General features: G+C 53.6%; 1 pseudogene; it reads right to left on the bottom strand.

Annotated features, from left to right (window-relative positions):
* Nucleotides 1-5015: 5015 nt before the first annotated feature.
* On the bottom strand, nt 5016-7623 carry LOC146184803 (uncharacterized; annotated as a pseudogene).
* Between the last annotated feature and the right edge of the window lie 11659 nt (nt 7624-19282).

Below are 19282 nucleotides of genomic sequence, written 5' to 3'. Positions count from 1 at the left end.
AAACCTGCTGAACCAGTTTCACTGGCTTCTGTGACATTTTTGGTGAAAGTGCTGGGTAGATCCCATGTACGAAGAGCCTCTGGCTGCCCCCTACGGCCATCTACACACCGTGGACACGACAACTGTGCACAAGGCGAGCCGTCGCTTGAGAGGCTTAGCACCCGAGTGTGGTCCTCTTGTTTCCCCACCGCGAACCACGATGACTACAGCGGCAATTCAGACCACCACTCAGCTTCCTGTGAGTGCCCAGCAGCTGATCTGCCATACTCCACGTATGCCCACGCCGTTTCATGGCGACAAGTTCGAAGACGTTGAGGACTGGCTGACCAGCTACGACCGGGTCGCTGTGTTTAATGCGTGGGACAAGGAGCGAAAATTGCAGAATGTTTATTTTGCACTAGAAGACGCCGCCAAGATGTGGTTCGGAAACCATGAGGCTACCATTTCCACCTGGCAAGATTTCTGGCTGCAGCTGCTCGCAACATTCGGCAACGATACACGAAAAGAGATGGCCGAACTCGCTCTACAGTCCCGAGCACAGCGGCCTAATGAAAGCGTCGCCATGTTTGTGGAAGAAATGACTCGCCTTTTCAACCGGGCGGATCCGTCAATGTCGGAGGTAAAGAAGATACGCTACCTTATGCAAGGCGTCAAGGAGCAGCTGTTCGTTGGCCTTGCACGTGACCCTCCACGTACTGTTGCTGATTTTACGAAAGAAGCAACAAGCATCGAGCGTGCCTTGAATCAGCGATTTGTACATTTTGATCGCTCTGCGAACATCGCTGCCGTAGACTTCCGCTTGACAATGGTCGGAAACTACAGGGAAGCCCTTCGCGAACTTATTCGAAGCATCGTGCGCGAAGAGCTGCAAAAGGTGTCCTCTCTCGAACAACATCCACGTGTTGGGGGCATCTCGGATATTGTGCGCGAAGAGCTCCACCAAGCAGTACCATTAGTACCGTCGCCCCAGCCGCCTGCGCCACAGATCATGACGTACAGCGACGTGTTGCGTACCCCTGCGCCTGAACCATTGGCACCCTGCAACCCTGCTCCTCCCGCTCGTCCTCCACCCCAATATCCAGTTTCGACTGGTGTGCCTGAAGCTCGACCACCCGTTCGCAAAGCACACGCGTGGCGCACGCCGAACAATCTGCCTTTGTGTTTTCAGTGCGGCGAAGCCAGTCACGTTCTGCGCCACTGCCCGTACTGTCGGATGGGCTTGCGCGGATTTTCCCCGGATGCCCCTCGGCCGCGCTATGGCGGACGACCTCGGGACATCGACCAATACCTCAGCGACCACGTCACACCTGCGTCCCTCCAGCGGCGCCAGTCCAGGTCACCACCGCCGAGACAGTTTTCCACCAGCCGCCGTTCTTTCCTCAGGCAGTCCCAAAGTCCGCACCGGGAAAACTGAAGACGGCGACCCTCGGGGGTAGGGCCGCCGTCGATGGACACTACGACCAACATCCTCCGCTCACCGATTCGATCACACAGACCGACCTCCGACCCTTCGCTCCGACGAACAGTCCGACCACTTTTCGACGATCGCCGAAGCTTTCCTCCGACGCCCCCAATCGACGCACCGCACGACCAACGAGTCCGACGACCTCCCGACGATCACAGAAGCTTACCTTCGACGCCGTAATTCGACGCAACGAACGACCCGTCAGCCCGACGATCCCTGACACGGCGCACTTTGTCGACGGTGAGCTACATTCCGCCGAGATACCGATCGTCGTTGATAACCACAACACGACTGCCCTTGTAGATGCCGGCGCTGATTTTTGCGTTATGAGTCATGGCCTCGCTACCATTCTGCGAAAAGTCCCGACTCCTTGGCACAGAGCCGCGATAAGGACAGCCGGAGGGCATGTGGTAACGCCGCTCGGAGTGTGCACCACTCGCGTCGAGATTCACCACGTAACTTTCTCGTGTTGCTTTGTTGTGCTAGCAGAGTGCTCCAAGGACCTGATTCTCGGCCTTGATTTTCTTATAGAAAACGACGCAATCATCGACCTCCGTGACTTCATGGTGACTTTCTCCACTCACCGCGCAATTTCCAACGAGTACAGACAGCACAGCGACGACTACACAGACAGGCCAATTTTCCGAGTGTGCGACGACCATGTCACTCTACCTCCACGCACCAGCTTGTTTGTTACAGTGCAGTGCGACAACCCCCCCCCCCCCCCGCCTTGCAAGGCCTCGCGGAAACGAACGTGAATTTATTGTTGAGCCTACAAGTCTGCGTCGCTCTGGGGGATCTTTGCCTTGAGAAATAAACGAACTGAACTACTTTTAACGAACTTTAGTGCCGAATACCGCCATTTACCACAAGGTACAGCTATCGCTTATTTTGACGAAGTCAGTGCGCCATCCGCCCATTGCGCCCTTTCGCTGGCCAACGAGAACCCTCCCGAGAGCACTGGACATACAGCTCAAACTGACGTGAACCCAGCTTTGTCTCTTACCCAGAAACACCGCCTTCAAGCAATTCTGGACACTTACCGTGACTGCTTTGCCGTCACTTCCAAAGTGAAACAGACGACAGTAACCAAACATCGAATTATAGTTGATCCCACCGAGCGTCCTATCCGCCAACACTCCTACCGAGTATCGCCGAAAGAACGAGAGGCTATTCGGGCGCAAGTTGATGAAATGCTCCGCGATGATGTAATCCAGCCGTCCACACGTCCATGGGCCTCACCAGTTGTGCTGGTCGCTAAAAAGGACGGAGCACTCAGATTCTGCGTCGACTATAGGAGGCTTAACAAAATTACGAAAAAGACGTCTATCTATTGCCTCGAATCGATGACTCGTTCGACCGACTTCGCCACGCCCGATACTTTTCATCGCTCGATCTACGCAGTGGGTACTGGCAGATCGAAGTCGATGAACGGGATCTAGAGAAAACCGCATTCATTACTCCTGACGGACTGTACGAATTTAAGGTGCTTCCCTTCGGTTTGTGTTCCGCTCCCGCAACCTTACAAAGAATGATTGACACTGTCCTAGCCGGCCGGAAATGGCAGACGTGCCTCGTCTACCTTGACGACATTGTCATTTTCTCTGCGACCTACGAAGAGCACCTCAAACGATTGACGGCCGTGCTAAATGCCATCCGCGGGGCCGGACTCTCACTAAAACCAGAAAAATTCCACTTTGCGTTCCAACAGCTCAAGTTCCTGTGTCACGTCGTGAGTGCTGAGGGAATTAGCCCTGATCCAAAGAAGACGGCTGCCGTAGCTGCTTTCCCGACCCCCACTGATAAAAGTTCCGTGCGTCGGTTTTTGGGCCTCTGTGCATATTACAGGAGATTTGTGCACAACTTCTCCCGAATAGCGGAACCATTGACTCGTCTAACAAAGGACGACCAGCCTTTCATCTAAGCCGACGAGCAGCAAAGGGCCTTCGAGGAGCTTCGCAAGTGCCTTCAAACAACGCCCGTACTTGGCCACTTCGACGAGGAGGCCGACACAGAATTGCATACCGACGCCAGTAACGTTGGCCTCGGTGCAGTTCTCGTTCAGTGGCAAGAAGGCGTTGAGCGGGTGATTGCTTACGCCAGCCGCACCCTGTCTCGTTCCGAAGCGAATTATTCTACGACCGAAAAGGAGTGCCTTGCAGTTGTGTGGGCGGTTACAAAATTTCGGCCGTATTTGTATGGTCGGCCATTTAGAGTGGTGACGACCACCACTCACTCTGTTGGTTAGCGAACCTTAAAGATCCTTCAGGCAGGTTAGCCCACTGGAGTCTCCGCTTACAGGAGTTCGACGTCACTATTGTGTACAAGTCCGGCAAGAAACACAGTGACGCTGACTGCCTATACTGAGACCCTATCCCGTGTTCTTCAAGTGAAACAGATGACTCCATCTTTCTCGGCGCTCTCTCGACGCCAGATCTCGCTCAACAGCAGCGAGACGACACCGAACTGCGGCCCCTCATCGATTACCTCGAAGGAACCGCCTCATCGCCGCCTCGCCTTTTCACGCGTGGCCTGTATCGTGCAGTCGACCGGAATGACGAACGGCACCGTCAGGGAACAACCCCCAGCTTTATTACGGCTCGTGCATATATAGGACCGTGGGGAGAGAAGGCAGGGTTAGGAAGAGAGGAGGCAGTGCAGCACGTTTCACATGAGCTGGTGATAACAAACGGGCACCGGCACTGATATGATACATCCCCCTCCCTTTAATAATAAAAATCAGTCGTTAGTGATTTGTTGAAAGTACCTGTCATAGCCTAAACGCATGGGTTGCCTTGTGGGTCGCGTGGACCGCCTTGGGAGGGGAGGCTGTGCCGTCGCAGAAGTGGCTGTAGGCTCCTGAGGTGATGAGGTGACATGCTGGACTCCAGTCGGTAGGTCGTCAGCAGAGTCGCTGCCGTCCGATGAGTATGAAGTGAAGCGCTCCCTTGTGGCAAGCAAGTGCTGCCGGTTGCGCCTCAAGATGCGTCCGCCGGTTTGAACATGATAGGACCGTGGTCCGGCAGGTGATAACACTTTAGCCTTTCTTTCCCAAGAGGACCCTTTTATCCGTACGACTTCACCTTCTGCAAGGGCTGGCAGGTTCCGGCTGTTCTGGCTCGACTGCTTGTGCTTGCCGACCTGGATGGTCGGCTGCGGGCGGAAGTCAGGTAATGGAGTGCGAAGACTTCTTCCTTGAAGCAGCTCTGCAGGCGATCGGCCGTCTTCCAATGGACTCGTCCTGTAATTTAATACACCAAGCCAAAAATCTTCATTTCCTTCGCTTGTCTTCTTAAGAATCCTTTTGATCACCTGCACGCCCTTTTCAGCAAGACCATTTGAGCGCGGAAATTGTGGGCTGGATGTAGTGTGATTAAAGTCATACAGTTTCGAAAAACGTGCAAACTCGCGGCTAGAAAATTGAGGTCCATTATCGGTGCAAAGTTCAGCTGGGATGCCATATCTTGAAAACATTGCACTGAGCTTGTCAATGACTGTGCTCGCACTCAGATCAGAGAGCTTCTCTACATCCAGGAACTTTGACATTGCGTCATAGGCGCACAAATAGTACTTTCCCCCGTACTGAAGTATACCGGCACCAACACGCTGCCAAGCTTGATTCGGCGTTGAACGAAGCATTAGTGGTTCTGCTGGCTGACTGTAGGCGTACTTCCTGCAGATTCCACACTTCTGGTTGAATGTTTCTATGTCAGAGTTCATCCCAGGCCAGTAAACCAGTTGCCTAGCTCTTGCTTTGCTCTTGGCTATACCGAGGTGGCCTGCATGAATGCGCTGCAATATCTCGGCACGCATGCTTGTGGGAATTACGACCCTGGTGCCCTTCATGAGTACGCCGTTCACAACTGATAGCTCCGGCGCGATAGGCTTCAAACACCAGTCTATAGGCCCGCCTGTCGAAATGCGCTCGATCACACCCTGCAGATAGGGATCCGCCGATGTCTCGCGCACAAGGCGCGTCATTGTTCTTTCACTCACGGTTGACGATAGGACATTGATGGCGTGCACTTCGACATCATCCGTGTCCACCGCGACGACATCAGCAGGAAGCGGCGACCTTGACAGCATATCGGCGAGCTCCATCTGTTTGCCAGGAACATACGATAACACGTAGTTGTACTTAAAAAGCCGCAAAAAGAAACGCTGCACTCTAGGCGGCATGTCCCCAATTGCTTTCTTAGCGATATCCATCAGCGGCCGGTGGTCACTTTCTAAAGATATCGGATGGCCATACACAAAATGATGGAATTTTTCGCAACCAAAGACAAGGGCAAGTGCTTCTTTCTCAATTTGTGAATATCGTTGCTCGGCTTCTAGGACTCGAGATGCATATGCTACCGGTCTGAAGGTAGCCCCATAACGCTGTAACAGGGCTGAGCCTATGCCAGCTTGTGATGCGTCTGATGTCACTTTAGTTTCCAAAGTTGGGTCAAATATTGCCAGAAGAGGTGCTTTGGTCAATGCTTTGCAAATGTCCTGCCAGTCCTTCTCATGATTAAGTGTCCACTCAAACAGCGCATTCTGCTTGATAAGGGACCGCAACGCTGTCGTTTGCTGAGCTAGTGCTGGTATTTGCTAAAGTAGTTCACAACGCCAAGCATTCTCGGCACCGCTTGTTTATCTTTCGGTTTTGGCATTTCTAGAAGGCACTTCACGAGGGTGTGGTTTGGTCTTATGCCTCTGCTGCCAATAATGTCGCCCAAGAATGCAATTTCTTCAACACCGAACTGACATTTTGCCTCGTTAAAGGTCAGTCCTGCCCCTTCAGCCGCCCTTAGGACGTTATGCAGCCGTTCGTCATGCTCTGCCCTAGTTGCACCCCAAATTAGAACATCGTCGACATACACTCGCACACCTGGGGGGCCATCAAATATCTCATTCAGGGCTTTCTGAAACACTTCGCTGGCTGAGGCTATGCCGAACGGAAGGCGTAGAAAACAATAGCGTCCGAAGGGCGTCGCGAAAGTGCGTATTTTTGACGAGTCCTCATCGAGCGGAATTTGGTGAAACCCCGCATTCGCATCCAAACGAGAGAAAAATTTCGCGCCTGCCAGCTCCGCCTCAATGTCCTCTCGACGAGGCATCTGGTAGTGCTCTCGTTTCAGACTCTCATTAATCTTCCTGGGGTCAAGACATACTCTCAACTTGCCGTCTTTTTTGCGCACAATGACTAATGGGCTTACCCAGTCGGTCGGGTTGCTCATTTTCCGTACGATGCCCTCTTGTTCCATCCTGTCCAGTTCGACACGCAGCGGTTGCTGAAGAGACAGTGGCACTCTTCGCGCCGGCTGTACGACGGGTACGGCGTCCTTGCGGAGCGTTATTCTGTGTTTTCGCTGAAGGCATCCGGTCCCCTTGAACAGTCGAGGAAACTGCTAGGCTACGCCTCCTGCTGTGGTCGTGACTGCCTCTACCGCTCGTTGGATCAGGCCCAATCGCTCACTTGTTTCAAGTCCCAAAATGGCATGGTGGTTCTTTCTTACCACAAAAAAGTCAGCGGCCACCTCTCTGTCTCCAACTAGTACGCTTGTTGCAACCACGCCGCAATGCTTGATGAGCCCAGCGTTATGAGACCGGAGTGTGGTATTACTGGGTTGCAATGCAGCCATACGTAACTTGCGGTACACCGACAAGGGTATGATGTTAGCTTGTGAGCCAGTGTCAACTTTAAACACCACTTCTCGGCTGCCCATCTTCGCCTTCATGCGCCACTCGCGGTTGCTGTCGACGGTTCCAACAGCGACGGTTAGCACTTCGAAGCTTTTTTCTTGCTGAATCTCATTTACACCCGCAGTTCTGCAGCAAGACGCGAAGTGGTTCAACCCATGGCACGAGTAGCATGTCTTTCCGTATGCAGCGCAACGGCGAGGGGCGTGTACTCGGCCGCAGCGAGTACAACGGCTGTCTCGTTGAGGACGTCTCGAGGCTTTTGAAGTATGCGTGCTCGAGTAAACGGCATCCACGTCAGTCTCTTCTTTTCCTGCGTTCCAAACTTCGAATTGACGGGCTGCAGTCTCCGCCGTCTTGCATAAAGCAACAGCTTTTTCAAGCGTCAACTTTTTGTCCCTTAGCATCTTCTCCCGAAGTTTCGGAGAGTTTGTGTCAAAAACGATTTGGTCGCGCACCATGTCGTCGACCATTGTGCCAAAGTTGCAATGCCTGGCTTGTTTCTTAAGATCCCGAAGAAACTGCTCGAAGGACTCCCCTTTTTCTTGAATGCGAGTGCGAAATATGTATCGTTCGTGAACGTCATTTTGCTGCTCGACACAGTACGACTAGAACTTTGCGACCACTGTATCAAAGTCCCCTTTGCTTTCCCCTGTGGCAAACGTGAAGTTATTGAAGACTTCTAACGCGTCTTCACCCGCAAAGCTGAGAAGCTGTGCAGTTTTCACGGCACTGGATCTTGGCTTTTCACTGCACGACGTTGCTTGCCAAAATATTTCAAACTTCTGCTTGAAGATGCTCCAGCTCTTACCGCCGTCTCCGGTGATGCGCAGTTGTTCCGGTGGTCTGATGCTATCCATTCTTGCTCTTGTAGTCGGCAACCGCCACCGCTGCTCTCGGACGAAGATCCCACTTCTGACACCATGTATCGTGCAGTCGACCGTAATGACGAACGGCGCCGTCAGGGAACAGCCCCCAGCTTTATTACGGCTCGTGCATATATAAGACCGTGGGGAGAGAAGGCAGGGTTAGGAAGAGAGGAGGCAGTGCAGCACGTTTCACATGAGCTGGTGATAACAAACGGGCACCGGCACTGATATGATACATGGCCTGTCGTCGTTCTGCTTGCGTGACGGCGTCCTCTACAAGAAAAACTACGCTTCCACAGACATTCAGTATCTTCTGGTTGTCCCAACGCCGTTCCGTACCGATGTTTTGCAGGCATGCCACGACGAGCTTTCTGCCGGACATCTCGGTTTTTCGCGCACCTTGGCACGAGTACGACAAAAATACTACTGGCCCAAGCTTGCCGCTATGGTTCAGCGCTATGTTAGGACGTGCCGTGATTGCCAACGACGGAAGATACCACCTGTCAAGCCGGCCGGCCTGCTGCAGCCTATTGTTCCTCCGCGAGTACCTTTTCACCAAGTCGGTATGGACTTGCTCGGGCCATTTCCTACGTCATCATTGGGCAACAGGTACATTATAGTCGCCACAGATTATCTAACCCGCTATTGTGAGACGAAAGCTCTTCCCAGCGGCACGTCTACTGATATTGCGAACTTTTTCATCTTTAATCTGGTCCTTCGTCACGGTGCCCCTGCGATCGTTTTAACTGACAGAGGCACGGCATTTACTTCAGCTCTAACCCAGGAAGTGATGCGGTTCAGTGGCACTTGTCATCGCAGAACAACAGCTTACCACCCTCAGACGAATGGCCTTACTGAGCGACTCAATAAGACCATCGCGGAATCGCTTTCTATGTACGTCAACGAAGGTCATAAGAACTGGGACCAGATACTACCGTATGCAACATTTGCTTAAAACACCGCCGTCCAGGAAACGACCCGCTTTACACCGTTTCGTTTGGTGTACGGTCGCGAAGCTGTCACCATGCTGGATGCAATGCTACTGCCAGATGCTGCCCACCCATCGATTGCCGGTGCCGACCAATTCGTCCAGCATGCCGAGGCCGCTCACCAGCTGGCTTGACTGAGAGTCCGGACACAGCAAGTTAAAGACGCTCGACGGTATAACCTTCGTCACAGGGAGGTAATTTACAACCCTGGCGATCAGGTTTGGGTGTGGACACCTGTTCGCCAGCGGGGTCGCTCCGAGAAGCTTCTGTGCCGCTACTTCGGCCCGTACGAAGTACAACGCAAACTCAGCGACGTCACCTACGAAGTGACCCCGCAAGGAACTGTTCGCTCATTCCGACGGCAAGCACAATCGGAAGTCGTACATGTCGCCAGGATGAAGCCCTTCTACTCCCGCTAGGTCAAGCTACATGAGTTTTTTTTCTTTGCTTCCTTTAACTACTTGATGTGAACGCGCATCCTCGCCTACTACGGTTATCCTCGACCTCGCCACTCGGCATCGGGACGATGCCTTTTCCACCGGGAGGGGCAATGCCGGAATGTTATCGTACTGGCGCCGCCATGTGGCGAGCTCGGGAGACTGGCACGCGCTCGTCTTCTTCGCTCTCGGTGCCCGCCCGCCAGTCGGTTCCGTGCCTGATCTTGGCGGTGCTTTTACTTAGTCCTAGTAAACCTGCTGAACCAGTTTCACTGGCTTCTGTGACAATATGCAACATTTCAAAGATGAAAACGACTCATGTTAAACGGTTCACAGGGTAGAGTACAAGCTGCTTTATTCTAGGTATATAATTGCCAACATTACAAAATGGAGAGAGGGTACGTACGACTGTAAAGAAAATGGCTGACTAATTATTCTCAGCCATTGAGTCAAACGCTTTGTAACCACTAGACAATTCCAGTTTTAAGAAAGGGCTAGTGATGGTGCACTAAAATTGTAGTCTTCTTGGGCTCGCTTCATGGAAAAGGCATTAACACACTTTTTGCTTCAGTAAATAGGTACATTGCTGACAAGCTGCAAGTCTGCTAAGTATTTACTAGACAAACTTCTTTAAAGCGATGTAAACTGCGAACTCCACCACTCCATAATATTGCTCCACTAGTACAAGCAGCAAGCATCGGTGCCCGAGAGCTTCTAGCAGACGTCTAGCTTTTCAGAACTTTTTTCACTTGCAATTTTAAGACACTCTCAGCTACTGCAGAGATATGGCACCATTTCGCCTCTACATTCTCACCCAGTGGTATTTCGGAACACTCGGAAGCATAAAAGTCACACAGAGAGAGAGAGAGAGAACAACTTTTATTTAAAATGCCTGCAGAATCGGTTAGGCTCCCTCCACGCAGGGAGGACAAGCTTTTACCGCGACGCGGCCACTACGTCAGTCTCGTGCGTTGTGCTCCTTGAGGTCTTGTTACGTCCCTCGCTACTTCCGCGGGTTCGAGAGGGCCGCCGCCCCCTTCTTGGGGGTGCTGCCCCCCCTCTCCTCGGTTTCGCTCGGTCGCTGCCTCTCTAGAGCTGCCGAGACCTGCTGGACGGCCTTGAGTTGTGTCTCTTGATCACAGCTCCTCGTTGCAGCCTCTAGCTGCGGCGGGATCGTCGTCTTCTCGCTGGCTTCGCGCGGATTTACTCTACAGTCCCAAAGGATGTGAGCCGCGGTGGCTCTCTCCTTCGCGCATAGTCTACACATGTCGCTCGCGTGCACACTCGGACACATGTGCTTAGCTAGCACCGGGGTAAGCAGGGACCCTGTCTGTAACTGTCTGTATAACACTGCCTCCTTCCGGGTAAGCCCCGGGTGAGGTGGCGGCATAGTCTGTCTGTTCAGTCTGTACCATTTCACTATTTCGTTGAAGGTGGTCATCTTGTCCTTGGCACTGCGCCGCGACCAAGACTCCGAGTCGGCCGTGCTTGCAGCCGCGCGGTTGGTTAGTCCTCGCGCGGCCGAGTTGGCCGTCTCGTTGTGGTTCACGTTTCCGCGTTCCGACACGTCACTGCCCATGTGGGCCGGAAACCACTTGATCACCACAGGACTTTTGCGTTCGATGTCTTCGGCCTTGCGCAGTATGCGCGCGGCCTCACTACATACCCTACCCTTGGCGTAGTTCTTCACTGCCGTTCTAGAGTCACACAACACTGTAGTGCATCCGGGGTCGGAAACGGCCAAGGCGATGGCCACCTCCTCCGCCCGGTGCGCTTCTCGAGTCCGGACGCTCACCGCGGTCTTCGTTGCACCCGTCGATGCCCCGACAACCACCGCCGCGTATGCGTCGGTGTTCCCTCGATACTCCGCCGCGTCCACGTAGGCGGCGCCTTCTTCTCTGGCGTGGAGGTCTACGAGAGCCCTGGCCCTCGCCAACCTCCGCTCCCTGTTGTGCTCGGGGTTCACGTTCTTCGGGATCGGGAAGACCCTGAGCTTTCTGTTGATGCTATCTGGTATAGGTACGTCTTTCTGCTGCTTGCCTTCCCTCGGTTCGAGGCCAAGGTCCCGCAGTATCTGTCTTCCGGTTCTCGTTTCAGAGAGACGCTCGAGTTGCGCCGTTCTCTGTGCTTCGGCTATTTCGTCCAGCGTGTTGTGGACTCCCAGCGCCATGAATTTTTCGGTGCTCGTGCTCCCGAGGAGACCGAGTGCCGCCTTATATGCCTTGCGTATGGTGGCGTCTATCTTGTTACGTTCACTCGGCCTCCAGTTGTGGAAGGCGGCCACGTACGTTATGTGGCTAACTGCGAAGGATTGAACGAGCCTAGTCAGGCTCTCCTCCTTCATCCCCGCTTTTCTGTTGGACACCCTCTTGATGAGTCTCATTGCCGCAGCCGCTTTGCCCGCGAGCTTGTTGACCGTTTCACCGTTGGCTCGGTTTCGCTGGATGAGCAGCCCGAGTACTCGAATCTTCTCGACCTCCGGTATTACTTGTCCTCCTGCCGTCTTGACCGTGATCTTGGGACGCTCGTACTTGACTTCCATATTCTTTCTTTTCCTGCCCGATCCTTTCGGGGGAATCACCAGCAGTTCTGACTTGGCCGGAGAGCAAACGAGTCCAGACCCGTCCAGCTGCTCCTCGATGGCGTTGACCGCTTCTTGCAGCGTTGTCTCGATGTGTCCGTCGCTTCCTCCCGGTACCCATAGCGTAACGTCGTCGGCGTAGATGGTGTGCCGGACTCCCGCTACTCTTTCTAGCCGGGTGGCCACCCCGATCATCACGAGGTTGAAGAGTAGCGGGGAGATTACCGACCCCTGCGGAGTTCCGACGCTGCCCAGCTTCTTCTCTTCGAGCTGCAGGTCTCCCGCACAGATTTCGGTGGTCCGTTCCGTCAGGAAGTCTTTTATGTACTGGTATGTCCTCCTGCCCATGTTTAGCCTGGATACTTGGGCCAGGATAGCCGAGTGCCTCACTTTATCAAAGGCGCTCTGCAAGTCCAGCCCGAGTACGGCTCTGTTGTCCTTGGTGCCCGTCGTATCGTCGATGATCTCGTTCTTCAGTAAGATCATGGCGTCTTGCGTCCCGAGTTTGTTCCGAAACCCGATGATGGAATTTGGGTAAAACTCCGATTCTTCCAGGTAACGCTGCCACCTGTTCATGAGAACGTGCTCGAGGACCTTTCCCACGCACGAAGTGAGCGAGATCGGCCTGAGGTTCTCTATGTTGGGTGGCCTGCCAGGCTTGGGGATGAGGATCGTCTTGGCTGCTTTCCATTGCTTGGGTAGCCTTCCTTCTTGCCAGCACTTGTTGTAGAAGTTCGTGAGCGTTTCGATGGCCGCTTCGTTGAGGTTCTTGAGCGCTCTGTTGGTCACTCGATCGGGACCCGCGGCAGACCTTCCATTGAGATTCTGCAGGGCAACTCTGACTTCCCAGGTCTGGATGTCGCGATCTAGCGTCTCGTTCTCTTTGCCTTGGTAATCCGGGTGTCTTTCCGTGGGGGTGGTCGGCAGGTACTTGGCGTCCAAGCGCCGCTTGACCTCGTCTTCCCCGTGTTCGCAGATTGCCTTGTGTAGGATCCTGGCCAGGTTGTTGTGTTGGTGGCCCTTGGTCTTGGTTTCGTCGAGGAGGTTCCGCAGCATGTTCCACGTCTTGCCCTTGTGCATCTGTCCGTCGGCTTCGTTGCAGGCCTCGTTCCACTGTTGGGTGCATAGCACCCTGCAGTGGACCTCGATCTGCCTGTTGAGCTCGGCGATCTTCTTCCTTAGACTTCGGTTGGTTCGTCGCTTCTGCCACCTCGCCTTTATGGACTGCTTGGCTTCTATCAGGTGGGCCAGCCGACTGTCCATCTTGTCTATCCGTTCGTCCGTCTCTAGCTCTTTGGTGGCTCCTTCCGTCGTCTCAACGACGTTGGCCGCCCATTGCTCGATGTCCGTAATGTCCTCTTGCACCGCGGATAGCGCCTTTCGAAAGGCGTCCCAGTCCGTAATGCGATGCTTCCTTATGCCGGTGTTGCCTTGGCCTTCGAGCGGTACGACGACCTCCACGATGTAGTGATCGCTGCCCAGCTCTTGGCCCGTGTTTCTCCATTTCGCTTCTCTTGATCCTCCGTCAGTTTTGACGAAGGTAAGGTCCGGAGTTGTGTCTCTCGTAACAGAAGTGCCAATCCTGGTGGGAAAGGCCGGATCCGTGATTAGGTTCAGTCCGACGTCGGTGGCGTCTTGCATCAGCTCTCTCCCCTTGACTGTCGTTCTGTGGTAGCCCCAGTCTTGGCTCGGAGCGTTAAAGTCTCCGCACACAACGAGCGTATTGCTCCCCGCGACTGAAGTTGCCTTGTGGAGCAGTGCCTTGAATTTCTGTTGTCCGTGGGACGGATTGCTGTAGACGTTCACCAGGAAAGTGCTCTCCTTCCTCTTCTTGCCCGTGATTACTTCCACCGTGCAGTGTTCGATGGCGCTTCTTCCGATCATTTCGTGTTCCACGAAGGTGATCCCTTTCCTAACGAAGGTGCAGACCCCTCTGCCCTTGCCCTTGGACGTGTCCCTTTTGCTCGGCGGGCTGTCGTGCGACCGGTAGCCCGGCAGTCTCGGCGTCTCTTCGCTGTGTGTTTCTTGAATCATTATGACGTCTGGTTTCCTCGTTAGTTGCTGCAAGTGTTGCTGCAGCACCGCTCTCTTGCCGGTAAAGCCGTTGCAGTTCCAGTGCCAGACCAAGAGGTCTCTCACTGGTGGTGTGGATGTTGCTGCACGTGCTGTCCCGTCCATGATTGCTGCAGTTTGGCGGTGATCTGTGCTTCCATACCTTGTATTTGTGCCTGTATCTGCGTCTGCAGCTGTGCTTGCGTTTGCGCCATCATGTTCTGGATCGTGCTCTGTATGTTCGTTGTCATCTGCTGAACCGTTTGCGTGAGCGCAGTAAGGCTTTCGTTGGTTACCTTGCTGATCGCCTCGAGACGGTCGAGTCTGTCGTCCTGTTTTTCGATTCTCTCCATTGTCTTTCGTTCCCTGGCGCCCTCTATGGCTCTCCTCTTGGGAGCCGGTCCCGCCGCTTTCGTGGCTCTCGGGTCCACCTCGACCTCTGGTTCGTCCTCGGTTATCTCTTCTTGTTTCCTCTCTTGTGCGGGCTTCGGCAGCAGCTGCTGCTTTTGCTGCATCGCAATTAATGTCGTTAGCTTCGCGTTGATTTCCTTGATGGTTGCGTCCTGTTCGGCGATTCTCTGCTTTAGCTTCTCGTTCTCGTCTCTTAGGGCTTTTATTACCACCCCGTTCTCTTCTTGGAAGTTCTTCGTGGCGTTTTGGGCCGGTGGTTGTCTCTTCTCTGCCATGTTTGCCTTGACTGTTTCGGCCCAGGCGACTCTTTCCCCCGATTGCGACGGTCTGTGGCGGCTGGCGCTCCTGCCTCCCTTGCTGTTGTCCCTCTTGCGGCTGCTGTCGCGCTGCCTCGAATCTCCGCGGGGTCTCTCGGCAGACGGCTCTCGCAGCGGCGGAAAGCTTTTCGGATCCAGTTGTTGCTGCTTGGCTTCCATCTTGCGTTCCCATTGCCGTTTTTTGAGCACATACGGCATCTTGTACTTGTTCTTGCATTCCCTCTCGCCCGTTGGATGCTGTCCCCCACAGAGCCTGCACTTGGGCTTGCATTCGCGTTTGTGATCCTCGCTGGGGTTCGCGATTCCGCAGCCGAAGCATACTCTGGTGTTGGGATTCGGGCATACGTCTCTTCTATGGCCGATCTTGCCGCATTGCCTGCACACGTCAAAGTGCTTGCGGTAAAGCCCGCACCTGACTAATATCGAGCCATACTTGACGTAGTTCGGTACTTTCTCTCCTGCGAAGAGTACTATCACCGTGGTTGTATTGCCGATTCTGTGCGCTTCCACCGCTAGGGGGTTGCACGGGTTCACGATGTTTTCGGCTATCTCCTCCGGGGTGTCGTCTACGGCTATGCCTCGGATGACTCCCTTGACCGTGCCGTCCGGCGCCGTTCGGTAGGCGCTGACTTCGTATGGCCTGTCTCCTACGTTAAGGGTTTTGACCTTAGAGTACAGCGTGGCACGCCTCTCGTCCGGGGTGCTGACCACGATGATGTTTTGCTGCGCGTTCGTGCAGATGGTGTCTGCTTTGGCTTCTTCCTTCGTTACTCGAGCCGCCGTCATGACGGCCGACATAATTATTGAAACCTCAGTTCTCGCTACGTTGAGACCTCCCCGTGGTCTCATGACTATCTTAGTGTCTTCCTTCGGCATGTCCATCGGCATCCTCGCCGCTTTCGTTACCGAGGCTGCAACTCTCTTAGCAAAGCTGGCCCTAGTCTTGGGTCTAGACTGGCGAGTAATGGCGGCGGACTCACCGTTTTCCTTGCCGGCCATGATCTGCTTGACGCGCTTGCCGGAGACCGACCAGCCTTCGACTTCTTCCGGTGTAATGTCCTCTCCTTGAACTTCAATGCACGTACGCCCGCCGAGACTGCCGATGCTCGGTGCTGACGTCATGTTGTCTCCCATCGACGTGGCCACTTCCATTTCGGACGCTTCCATTTCGGACGCCATCTTGGTCGTACTCGTCGCCGGGTTAGGCCTAGCGGCCGGGCCCGTCACCACCGGTGGCCGTACTCGTGGTAGGCCGACGTTAGGCTTAGAGAAAAGTCCGCACCGCACCAGAGAAAAGTCCTCGTAAATCGGGATAATCACGTACCGCTTGGTCAAAACTGGTACCGGTCGATGCCCCGCACCTTCGCGCACACTTTGGTACCAAATATATCGCGGTAACTGTAAATTAACACTGCGTTAATTGGCATAATAGCAGGGGCCGATGAGAAGCACGTCCCCTCTCGTCGGCGACCGCAGCGCCACCCCCCAAGTCACACAAAAGAAGTTCCCCGGTAGTGGTAAAACCGTTTGCATTTTTCATTGCATAAGGTCAATGAAAATGCGGCGTAATTTCGAATGTTATCAAGAGAGCATGGAGTGCAGACACGAGAAGTACTGTGAACAGGACAGGCATCACCGGTGTCAATGCAGTGTCTGACAACTGCAGTTTGATCCCATGGGCGGGTACCGAAATCAAAAAGACACTCTAGCTGAGCAAAAGCTTGTTAACTCCACGGCCTATTCAGGTTGAAGATCCGCTGCAATCATACTGTTAACAGGATCAGGGCGCGATGTAGAGGAAGAGGGAGGGGTTACAGGGACGGCAGTTGGATGATCTGTAGTCAGAGCTGAAATGGCACAATCCGTCATCAGGGACAGCGCAGCCAGTGAAATTCCCTCGGGAGAGTGGTGCGGTTCTGGAAGATATGCACAATTAAATGAGGATGGGTGACGTGCCTCTTCAGGATGACATCAGTCGCCGCCTGGGACGGGTGGTAATGGCGACAAAGGGATGCAAACGACAGCTTCAGGAGGAAAGCGGCAGAACAGTGCTCATGGAAGGCAGCGTGAGCAGGAAGGGTCTCCAAAGCAGAGCGGAAGGTCCAAGCGAAGGAGGCCTGTAGAGTAGCCAATGTGGGAAGAGTGGGCTGTTAAAAAGTCATTGCCAATGATAACGTCATGGGGGCATTCGTGTAGGACGGTGAACACTGGGGCATGACGACCATCAATGGTAACTCGCGCCGTACACATGTCAACCACGGCAGCAGGGCTGCCATTGCTGACGCGAACTGTGGGCGACACGGCTAAAGTAAGGCCTTTCATGAGGCGATGGCGAAATGAGGAGCTGAGAACGGACAGTTGGGCGCCAGTATCAATGAGAGCAGAAACGGGGAATACCATCCACAAGGACGTCGTGCGATTATTTTGTAGGGCAGGGGTCAGCAGAGGTTTATCAGTCCGGGTTACAAATGCAGTGTCACCGCCGGGAGCTGAATTGGCTAGTTTTCCGGTATTTGGCTCGAATAAGATGGTGACCAATTGCGGCGAGGAAGAGGAGAATGCAAGCATCGGGTTTGCGGGGATGGTGAACGGTTGGCAGCACGAATGGTGACATCCGGGGTGAACACGGGTCTGGTCGGGGCGAGGTGAGGAATAGCGATGAGCATATTCTCCGCAGCGGTCGACGTAGGTGAACTGACGAAATGGCGTGTGCCAACGGCTACGGCAGTGACGGGAAATGTGGCCAACGCGGGAACAAGTAAAGCAGATGGGGCGATTGTCTTGAGTACGCCATTCATTCGGAATGCAGTACCGATATCGGGGCAAAAAACCGGCATTGGACGAGGCCGCGGCAATCACTGGAGGGGCAGGTCCGGAATCTATGGTGTCGGCGGCGCTGATAGAAGGGAGACCCATATTCGCAACCTCTTGGCAAACAACACCCTGAATGAGTGATATTGTAGCCAGGGTGTTGTCGCACGTATGCGATAGTGAGGTTACGGGAGTTATTGCCTAAAGCTCTTAGAGGATGATGCGGGTACAAGTGCTGTCAATAATTAGCAGGCGGTCAAGGAGTCGGAAGATCGGCACAGGTGAAGCTGGCAGCTGTGTTTTGCAGCCAGTCGAAACAGTGAGATATGCGCCTCTGTTTCACTTGCTCGAAACGTCGGCACACCTGCAGCACTGAGCCCACGAGGGAACAATCCCTGCACAACAGGAGGTTGAAGACATCATCGGCAATGCCTTTCACTATGTGGCCGACGTTTCCCACCTCAAGCATAGCTTGATCGACTTAGCGGCACAGGGATAGGACGTCCTGATTATAAGTGAGATAGGACTCTATAGAGGTTTGGGCGCTAGAGTCGAGCACTTCTTTGACAGCGAAGTGGCGGCCAATAGGCGTTTCGAACAGAGGGAGCATTTGCTTACAGATTCCCCGAGATGTGAGGTCATCTTCGTGGGTTTCAGACCACACCCGCGCGGTCTCAGTCAAGTAAAAGATGACATCCGCGAGCATAAGTGTGGGATCCTACCTGTTGTGCTTGCTGACGCGTTCGTATAGGGCCAGCCAGTGTCTACATCAACGTCGTAGGTCCCACAGAAGGTTCCGGGGTTACAGGGATGAGCCATGACGACCGCAGATGCGGCAGCCATAGATGTAGCATCCTCTGTATTCATTGTGGTGGTACCAATGTGGCGGCCGCTGCGGAGATCCAGCTTGTCACAGGTGATCGAAGGATTCACCTCTACTAAAAGATGTTACGGGGAAGATTCACAGTCCGACAGCTGTCCGCACCACTAACGATGATCACAGCACAGATCTCAGCACCCGTCTGCGTCGCCTTCTTCTCGGAGTTCGTCGCACTTCTTTATCCTCAGCACGACCAGCGAATACTGCAAAGTAATAATATTATGCCTTAAAGATTCCCAGAACTGAATTTTATATGCTCAAATTTTTTCCAGTGTGATGATAAACTTACTTTCTAAGGTGCTCGATTCTGCAACAGTTTGTTGAAACTGCTGTAGGAACATTTTTACCAAGAATATTTCTAGTATCCGTAGATATTTGTTCTGTGCATATTCCTGATGTTGGTTCTTCTAAACTTTGCACATGAAGTGTACTGTCAGGGATGGTGTATGTTGCTGCAGAGGCTACCTGTGCCAGAGGCGCCTTATCTGAGATCATTTAACAAAACTTCAATGTAGTGAGTTACGAGAAAAAACTGAAGCTTTACATACAGATGATTTACAACATTACGGTAGGGATACAAGACGGAACTGGCTAGTAAAAAAACTGTCCCTCTTCGGCATAGCCAAAGATGCGGAGCACCTAAACCTGTAACAGGACGCTTTTTCCCACTATAAGGGTCTGTTTTACCCTCCTAGAAGCTCTGCCCACATCCTGTAATATTGAATTACTGTAAAGATGCCATATGATTGGTTCGCAACGACAGCAGCACGCCTCTCTAATACTGG

Source organism: Amblyomma maculatum, chromosome 7 (genome assembly GCF_055883805.1).
Source record: "Amblyomma maculatum isolate TAMU_Amacu chromosome 7, ASM5588380v1, whole genome shotgun sequence".
In the NCBI taxonomy this organism is placed as follows: domain Eukaryota; kingdom Metazoa; phylum Arthropoda; class Arachnida; order Ixodida; family Ixodidae; genus Amblyomma; species Amblyomma maculatum.
This window is presented reverse-complemented; position numbering and strand designations above follow the sequence as displayed.